The sequence below is a fragment of the Panulirus ornatus genome, chromosome 9, assembly GCF_036320965.1.
Source record: "Panulirus ornatus isolate Po-2019 chromosome 9, ASM3632096v1, whole genome shotgun sequence".
Classification (NCBI taxonomy): Eukaryota; Metazoa; Arthropoda; class Malacostraca; order Decapoda; family Palinuridae; genus Panulirus; species Panulirus ornatus.
Window position 1 is genome coordinate 38,166,511 of NC_092232.1, and position 10,667 is coordinate 38,177,177.

Sequence of the window (10,667 nt, forward strand, 5' to 3'; positions counted from 1 at the left end):
CCTTCGGGTAACGAAGAAGTAACTTTGTTTCTGTCATGGCCAGGTTCAGCTTTGTTACAATGACTTTGGTCCAGGTCTTTTAAGAAGGCATCGAGAGATGCAACGGGGTAGGGTCCCAGGGGTGGATGATAGCCTCCCTCTTCAGGGTTCAGTCGTACCATAAAATCGGTCTTTCCTTCTCGATTGGGTGATGGCAGCAGCGATGGTCATCTTCGTCTGTCGTAGTTTCAATCCCAGACTTGGGAGGGATGACCAGGTCACTTGTGATGGTCGCAGTTTCCCGTGGTATGGCGGTATCGGCCCGAGGTTCAGCCGCTGAAGCTCCTTTGCACCGGCGTCTGTTGTCGTCCCGCTCGGCGAGGCCTGGTTCGGGGTCCATCCTACGGCGGGGAAAATCCTTACTGTGGGAGATCTATGAAGACACCCACACACACATTTTGTTTCCTCCGACCCTCAACTGAGGGAGCTCCAGCACGATCCCAGTGACACGGCAGGCTGGTGCGAGCCCCTGATGTGTACGCAGCCTAGGAAGTGATAGTGCAGAGCACCTGGGGCGCTTTTTGGAGCGAATTCAGACCCTACTCTCACAGATGGATTCACGACAGCAGAAACAATAGACACATAGAGGGGAAAGTGTCTGATGATTCCACAAATACCAGGCTGGAATGACAGAAGCCCTCAGCAGCCAGCGGGGTTCGAACGTGAGGTCCGCCAGGAGCGGGAGTCTGTCTATCAATCCTATCCTTGCTTCCCCAGACGTGTCAAATAAGTCTTTGGTGTCGACTAAAGTCAACATCCCGATTCTGGATGGGTCTGCTTAAGCGGCGGAGAGTCTGCTGTCCCAGAAAAATCGGGGAGAGGAAAATCTCACGTAAAGAGCAGGACACAGCTGATCAAGCAGAGGTGGAGGCTGCTCCTGGAGGTGTGTTCCTGTCGCTGGGGCTGGTCAGCTTACGCCTGATGTCTGACTCAGGATTTGGAACACGGGTAGTTGGAGTTTTGAAATGGAAGCGAGACGGGTGTAATGGTGTAGATTTTCAGCATAACGCACCCAAGGGTTATACTATGACAACTACAGAATCTATAGTGGAATGATAAACATTATTGGTCCTGGAGTTTTGTTTTCTATCGCAACTCCTGATGACTAATGATTTGATGCAGACCTTGTGATTGTGTTTTGACATGTAATAAACTACTTATTTGAATAGTTACTATATGATTTTTGCTTTTGTAAATCTCCCGTTTTCATCGTGACAATACAATCCATTTTTGTCCCGTGAAAGTGCTTGTTTTGACACTGATCATAACTCTTTGTGTTCTGGAAGTTCTCTAAATCCAATATATACTTGAGATCTGTGAGATCGTACAGAGGAAAAGTAAAACTTTCATGATTACAGAAGAAACTGTTTGTTGTGGAGACTATTATTATATGTTTCACTACGTATATATACTTTATTTTCCTAACTAAAAAAAAAACAACATTTAAGAAGCTCTTGCACTCGGGGAACAGGTCGAGGAGCTGGTGATCCGTGTTTGTCTGTGTGACGTGAGCGCAAGACATTTAAGGAGTAAGTGTGCTCAGTAGCTTCAGAGTGGAAGTTACTATTTGGGTCGTGCTGGATCCTGTGTTATGCTGTTTCGGTGTTTGGTGAGTTGAAGAGATGAGCGGCAACCAGAATACAAACAACTGTCACTCGTACATGCCTATTACATGTATTTCCAGATGTCAGTGTCATTTTTCTTAGGGAAGCAACAGGTCAGGATCGGCCAGCTGGTGACTTCGAAAGCATAAGTGTGGATCCTGAAATCATGCAACATAAAATACACATTCATCATAGTTACTTCTATATACATTCATCATGGCTACTTCCGTTTAGGTAGAGCGATCCAGCCGCATGAATGTATGGACATATTAGATATGTTATGTCTTAAAGATATATATAACTCATCTGATTTTTTTTTTTTTTTGTATACATAACAAGTGAGTAACGTAAGGGTAAGAGAGATGTGTGGAAATAAAAAGAGCGTGGTTGAGAGAGCAGAAGAGGGTGTTTTGAAGTGGTTTGGGCACATGGAGAGAATGAGTGAGGAAAGATTGACCAAGAGGATATATGTGTCGGAGGTGGAGGGAACGAGGAGAAGAGGGAGACCAAATTGGAGGTGGAAAGATGGAGTGAAAAAGATTTTGTGTGATCGGGGCCTGAACATGCAGGAGGGTGAAAGGAGGGCAAGGAATAGAGTGAATTGGAGCGATGTGGTATACCGGGGTTGACGTGCTGTCAGTGGATTGAATCAAGGCATGTGAAGCGTCTGGGGTAAACCATGGAAAGCTGTGTAGGTATGTATATTTGCGTGTGTGGACGTATGTATATACATGTGTATGGGGGGGGGGGGGGTTTGGGCCATTTCTTTCGTCTGTTTCCTTGCGCTACCTCGCAAACGCGGGAGACAGCGACAAAGTATAATAAAAAAAAAAATATAATAATAACAAGGGTGTCTCAGTGGTGCCGCCACTCCAGTCCGGGAGACTCGGTCGCCCAATCACACGTCACAGTCGAGTGCTAGAGAATAGTAATGTAAACAAAACATAAAATACACAAAAAATCGAGACTTCGAAACTGTGTGGGGAAAATGTATATATATGTTTTTTTTTTTCACTGCACGTAATGGCAAGGCCATGTGTCTCCGCCAGATTTGAATATTACAGTTTACATCTCCTACCTTGCAAGGTCATTCGCCTTCAAACCATTAAGAAATATGATGAAGAAAAAGATTCAGGACGCCACACTTTGAAAGGAAAAACTTTGGATTTTTTTAAAATGTACAACCTCAGGTTTTCGGCAAGTTTCGTCAAGGCAACGTAGTAATGTTAGTCTCCTATAATGTGACATGGAACATTGTCCTTGCAAGAGAAAAGCCTAGCTCCGCAGGCTTGCCCCTCTGATGTCACTCAATCTTGGCACCACAGAACAAGTAACTATAGGAAAGGAAAAAAATAAATGTGACCTGCACTTATGACGGCTCAACTGAACGCAGTATCTGAAGACTTAAACTGGAGCAAAGCTTCGCTCATAACTCCAGCTGTGATTATCTCAGCTAAGCTTTGGACAAGCGTAATGCGAAGGATGAACCATATCTGTTACTGTCTGATGACCTGGTGACTGTACAACTCCTGGATAACGTGTCACTGAAGGGAAGAACTCGTGGACAAGACGTAAATGAGACGCTGAAGGAAGTAGCCACAAAACACAACCTATCTTTGTGGAGGCTCCTTGCCATAGCAACAGACGGGGCTCCGTCCGTCAGCTCGTCTGTGAGTGGACTAATGAAAGTTTTCCCGAACTTTGGACATATCATTTGTATTATTCATCGTGAATTGGTAAAAAACAAATACTGATGTTTTCATCATGAAACCCGTCTTGGACGATGTCAATTTTATTAGCACAAATACATTAATCACCATATTTATCAACTTGACGAGAGAGGTAAATAAGGAAGGTTCATCGGCTGGTTTCTTGCCACTGCGCTGCTCAGTTCGTTGCCTCCCAAGAGGCCAAGTTATATATCGTTTCAACCAGCTACTGGCACCAGTGAAATGATGTTTTATGAATGAGAAGCACAGAACACACCCATAGATTACAGATCCAGCAGAGTGGATCACAGATCCAGGTCTTCCACCAGATCTGTTGCGCCATTTGTTTACGCTAAATGTGGAATTACTAATGTAGAAATTCAAGCTATTATCTAACCTAATTCAAAAACTCATTTGCTTTTATGAACAAACTGCAGTTATCACACACACACAGACACACGCGCGCACACACATATAATGAAAGATGAACTGACAGCGTCACAGATTTAGCTCCAACTAATATGAAAAGCACAAATAAGTATACAAATGTTGATTAAATATCTGAAGGACAGTTTTATAGCAAAATGTCAAGATTTGAAGCCGAAAATAACTCAAGTCAGATTAATGACTTGAGTGCTGAGGCAGACTGCTTGAAACCCCCTTTATTCTACGATGAGGCCAAATCTTAGATGGTAACAACTGAACTCTTGGAAGATATCATTGAAATCTGAGTACAAGACAGAGGCAACACGTACACTTTGCATATCAGTAACAAAGAATAAACAAACCGATACTGGACGAGCTGCTGTACAACTAATTTTTATGTTTGCCTCAAACTATCGTCGCTTGTCCAATTACTCGACAACGAAACTTGGGACATCTTGACCTCGCTCTGTTTTCCCGGACAGTCACTTTAATGGAATTGCTGCGTGTGAGCACATCAGTACACAAGCCAGATGGATGGAAAGGCTTGTCAGAAATCTCACTAAACACAAAGTAATACTATCATTATCATTATTCCTGTTTTTCATTACAGTTATCATTATATCATTATCATGATTATTATTACCATTATTATTATCATGTCAAAAATCTCACTAAACACAAAGTAATACTATCATTATCATTATTCCTGTTTTTTCATTACAGTTATCATTATATCATTATCATGATTATTATTACCATTATTATTATCATTACTATTATTTTATCATTATTACCATTACCAATTATTCTTATATTTACCTTCGACGAGACACTCGTTACAGGGTCTTTTGTCATTTATCACCTTCCTTGCTGGTACTTATATACCAGTCAAATATAACTGATTAACTTAAGACACTAAAGTCCTCATTATGATGAATGAATACCTGCTTCCTAGTTTATAACTGTGTGTCGCCAGGTTAATATGGGCTACCCTAATTTTGGCTCTCTGATCTGGGTTGGCCACTCAAGCTCTCGGTGTCTTGCTTACAGGATGATCAAGTCGCGCCCATCGAATCGGGTGAGGATTCTGAGCAAATCTGTCACATATGCGCAGTAATGAAAGAAAAAGGAACCAAAACTTGCAGAATTAGCTCGTAAAGTCGTCTCGTAAGATGTTAATTTGTGAATTTCTCGTTTTACCAGAGTACACCAAGAAGGCTTAAAGTGAAGGTGTTTGCAAATAGGAGTAGCTAGACGCAAGAAGAGGGTACCAGCTGCGGGCTCTGGTGATTCCTGGCAAATCTAATCAGCCATTCAAGTGACCGCATTCAGCAGGCGATGCCTCATATGACCACAACAAACAGGAGCACAAGTCGAAGAATGCCAGTACCAAGAGGTTTGGCGGGTCTTCTCATGGTGGATGGTTCTGGTTCGTGGATCTGAGAGAGGGATACGAGAAAACGAGGAGCAACAAGAATAGCGCCTTACTGGGTACAGTACAAAGGTTCAAGTAGCCCCAGGAGCAATGAAGAACTGGATGATCGTGGAGCAGGAGACGTCAAGTGAGGTAGGTTGAGAAATAGGAGATAGGTATTGGCAAAGAATCCTGTGATGCTGGTGAAGTTGCATGAAGGAAGCAGGAGCGCAAGGGCGTGGCTACCGAGTCTACATGGAGCGGAGGTACTCGTTATCAAGAGCAAGCCAACTACTGCCTGACTGCCCGGGTATGTAATACAGGCAGGGACGATACATCACGAAGATGGTGTGGAAGGCGAAGGCGTCTCAGGGTCGCAACCCATATGAGGGGTCGAAAGGAATGTCCCCGAGGGTCGAGGTAAGGTCTGACGGAGAAAAATTATCATTTTCTGCCAACAGTATGAAATGCTACTATCATGATGACACAATGACACTGGGGGGAATTAGGACGAATGATGGAAAAAAATACTGACTAAAGTAAAATGGTTCCGGATAGAACCTCCACATGTACTTGACCCACGTTTGAGTCAGTCACGTGTAATACCGGTACTGGTACGCCAAGTGACCCAGCGTGAACATGACGCTCGTCAGTACCCCTGATGCCACGTCCCAGGATTCATTCAGTGGCGCACTGGAGAAGGTTGGGATCTTATTCGTTTAGGCACAGTAAGAGTTCGCCGACCATTTTCCCATTCAAGCTGTGAAGATGACGTACTGATGTGCCTGTGACTGGTCAGAGGATGTATGACTGAACGGGGACAGGTGGTGACTGGCAAGAATGTGTGTGACCCTGAGTTGTAAAATGCTGCCATGTTCCCGTACAGCCATACATATTTCCCATGAGCGCCGCTTGTTTTCCAGTCTTTGCAATTCTTTTTTTGTATGTTGAAGGCTGCAGTCGCGAACAAAAGTCTACATGAAGGCCAGGCCTTAACTGAAATACAGAAAGGATTATGAAACGGAAAAAGAAAACACAAGGGAAAGTATTTACGAATGTTGAAAGAAGTGAAAATCTGGCCTTTTAAAATGCACCAGGTCATAGTTATTGAGAGAGACATGAGAGGGTAGAGAGTTCCAAAGTTTTGACGTGTAGGGAGAGAAGCAGTTGTCAATACGGCCCAACCTCGAGTCACCAACGGCCACACAGTAATCATGTGACGCAGCAGCTTGGTCCAGCTAGTGGTGGGGGCACACAAGCAGCCAGCTCTCGGGAGCAAAAACCAAAGAGGGAAAGTGAACCAACACTGCAGCGTAGGACAAGAGGGTCAAGTTTGGAAGTTAGCCTGGGACAGTTTATAAGTTGTACAGCTTTCGACTCAACTCTGTCCAGTAAGGATGCAGAGCTATAACCACCCCAGATGTGAGAGCAGCACTCCATATAAAGACGAATCAATCCCTTGTATACACGGAGCAACTGTTCAGAAGTATCGACATCTAAGCAGGACTCCCAGTTTCTGAGAGGCAGACTTAGCTATTCCTGTAATGTGGGGGTTTCAAAAAAGAAAAAAAAAAAAGTGGATATTACGGTAATTATGTTCATTGAGTCAAGAGGCGAAATTACAGAACCGTCAAAGGAGAGACGAGAGCTGTGAGGAGTTTTCGATAGAGAGATAGGTAGAAACTGGGTCTTGGAGGCATTAAACTTAACAAGATTTTGTGTACCCCGCTGAGATATCCTGTCCAAGTCTGAGTTTACTGAAGAAACTATGTCAAGACGAGATGCAACTCGAGTGAGGGAAGAAGGAGCACAACTGAAGGATGTGGAGGAATGCAGTGTTGAGTCGTCAGCGTATGAGCACACTGGATTACTTGTGGAGAGAAAATCGCTGAAAATAAAGGATGAAAAGTGTAAGAGACATGACAGAAATTGAGGGACACCGCAATTGATGGAGGAAAGGGGGAAAGCTGATCCATCGAGAACTACTGAGATAGATCGGCCGAAAAGGAAGCTAGATATGAAGGAGCAAAGTGAGGGAGGGAAGCAAAAAAAGGCGAGCTTAGAGATGAAACCCTGATGCCACACCGTCAAAAGCCTTACATATGTCAAGGACAACTACACATGACTCCCCAAAATCTTTTGTGGATGATGACCAGACATTAGTAAGATAGGAAAGACTATCACCAGTGGATCTCACCTTACGGAAGCCATCCTGGTGATCAGAGGGAAGACTGTGATTTTCGAGGTGTTGCAACAAAGTGTAACGCGCATAGTGTATTCTATACCATTCCTTTGGGGTCACCAAGCTGGTAAAAGATTATATTCAAGGTCGAGTTTGTGAAATAATTGTTCTGGGGAACAGAAAAACGTCGCTGATTGGGCGACCGAGCTCAATCCTCTGGAGATTAAGAGGTAAGGTGAGGAGGTCAGGCGCCATGTCATGACCTGTCATCACGTAAGGTCGTTCTCAGTAAGATAACGCTCGGTAGAGCGACACTGGTCGCTACAACGCCTTCATGATATGAAGTTAGAAAAAAAAGACTTGATAAACGGAAAGTATCTGTTTGGATAAATCCATTCCATGCTATGAAAACAAATATAATGGTGAAAAATACTTTCTCCTGGTACGTTATTAATACTATACTTTCTCCTAGTACGATATCAATACTATACTTTCTCCTGGAACGTTATTGATACTTTTCTTTCTCCTAGTACGTTATTAATACTATACTTTCTCCTGGTACGTTATTAATACTATACTTTCTCCTGGTACGTTATTAATACTATACTTTCTCCTGGTACGTTATCAATACTATACTTTCTCCTGGTACGTTATTAATACTATACTTTCTCCTGGTACGTTATTAATACTATACTTTCTCCTGGTACGTTATTAATACTATACTTTCTCCTGGAACGTTATTGATACTTTTCTTTCTCCTAGTACGTTATTAATACTATACTTTCTCCTGGTACGTTATCAATGCCGGACTTTCTCCTGGTACGTTATTGATACTTTTCTTTCTCCTAGTACGTTATTAATACTATACTTTCTCCTGGTACGTTATCAATGCCGGACTTTCTCCTGGTACGTTAACACTACACTCTCTCCTGGTACATTGTTAATACTATACTTTCTCCTAGTGCGTTATTAATACTATACTTTCTCCTGGTACGTTATTAATACTATACTTTCTCCTAGTACGTTTTCAATAGTATACTTTCTCCTAATACGATATCAATACTGTACTTTCTTCTACTACGTTATTGATACTATACTTTCTCCTAGTGCGTTATTAATAGTACTTTCTCCTGGCACGTTATTAATACTATACTTTCTCCTAGTACGTTATTAATACTACACTTTCTCCTAATACGTTATTAATACTATACTTTCTCCTGGCACGTTATCAATATTATATTTTCTCCTAGCACGTTTTTAATACTATACTTTCCTCTAGTACGTTATTAATACTATACTTTCTCCTAATACGTTACTAATACTATACTTTCTCCTAGCACGTTATCAATACTTTCTCCTAGCACGTTATTAATACTATACCTTCTCCTGGCACGTTATCAATATTATATTTTCTCCTAGCACGTTTTTAATACTATACTTTCTTCTAGTACGTTATCAATACTATACTTTCTCCTAATACGTTATTAATACTATACTTTCTCCTAGCACGTTATCAATACTTTCTCCTAGCACGTTATTAATACTATACTTTCTCCTGGCACGTTATCAATATTATATTTTCTCCTAGCACGTTTTTAATACTATACTTTCTTCTAGTACGTTATTAATACTATACTTTCTCCTAATACGTTATTAATACTATACTTTCTCCTGGCACGTTATCAATATTATATTTTCTCCTAGCACGTTTTTAATACTATACTTTCTTCTAGTACGTTATTAATACTACACTTTCTCCTAATACGTTATTAATACTATACTTTCTCCTGGCACGTTATCAATATTATATTTTCTCCTAGCACGTTTTTAATACTATACTTTCTTCTAGTACGTTATTAATACTATACTTTCTCCTAATACGTTATTAATACTACACTTTCTCCTAATACGTTATTAATACTATACTTTCTCCTGGCACGTTATCAATATTATATTTTCTCCTAGCACGTTTTTAATACTATACTTTCTTCTAGTACGTTATTAATACTATACTTTCTCCTAATACGTTATTAATACTATACTTTCTCCTAGCACGTTATCAATACTTTCTCCTTGCACGTTATTAATACTATACTTTCTCCTGGCACGTTATCAATATTATATTTTCTCCTAGCACGTTTTTAATACTATACTTTCTTCTAGTACGTTATTAATACTATACTTTCTCCTAATACGTTATCAATACTATACTTTCTCCTAGCACGTTATTAATACTATACTTTCTGCCAGTAAGTTATCAATACTAGTAATTGTTACAATATAAAGTCACTCCCAGGAATCTATAAGCTTCAGGACTAACTCTTATGATAGTGATGGCTTTGTTACTCTGCTGTATTCAGACGACGGCCAAAGATTTATTACATGGTATATGGTCATCTTGTGTAAACAGTAAGACCATGCAGTATGTGCAGGACTACTACATGTATGAAGAATATTCTTACTGAAAAAAATTCATGTAAAGACAAGGATGTTTCTTGAACAATAACCATTTCCCGATCTTCAAAAGGACTTTTTTTTTCTTCTTCTTCTTCTTCTTCTTCTTCTTCTTCTTCTTCTTTCTTACGTTCAAGTCTATGAAGGTCTCTCGTTGTTTACCCTCGCTTCCCCGCGTCTGTTCACTGTGTCTACTCGGTCACTGCCGCAGCCAGCCATCAGACACCAGAAATCGTATCGTCGGGTGGGACGTCCCCCGGCTGACCAGCACAAGGTCTTGCCACCCATGATAATGCAAGGGGTCATTATTTCACATGCCTCACGCCACTCTTGTTCCTTCCTGTATCGATCGCTTCGCCCAGCCAGCTTGTATTGCTCTGTGTGAGCGTCTGTGTCTCATGTGGGCTTAAACAGGAGGAGGACACACCACTGGGAGTTAACGCTGATGACATGCCTCAGCCACGGAGGAGCATCACTTGTGTTTTCCTCAAGAGATTCTCCCTAAGACTGTACATATCTCCGTCAGCAGACGATAGGATCCACGGTGAAGTTCTCGAGGAGGAAAGGTCTTTTATTTTTTTTTTCCAGGCCTTGTTGGTTCTGATAATGATCTTCATATATGTCATTTATTTCACACTTGATCGTCGTTTCCCGTGTTAGCGCCAGGAACAACCGAAGAAAGGTTGCATCCCCTCACATTCAGCCTATAGCTGTCATGTAATAATGCACCGAAACCACAGCTCCCTATCTGCATCCAGGCCCCACAGACCTATCCATGGTTTACCCCAGACGCTTCACATGCCCTGGTTCAGTCCAGTGACAGCACGTCGACCCCAGAA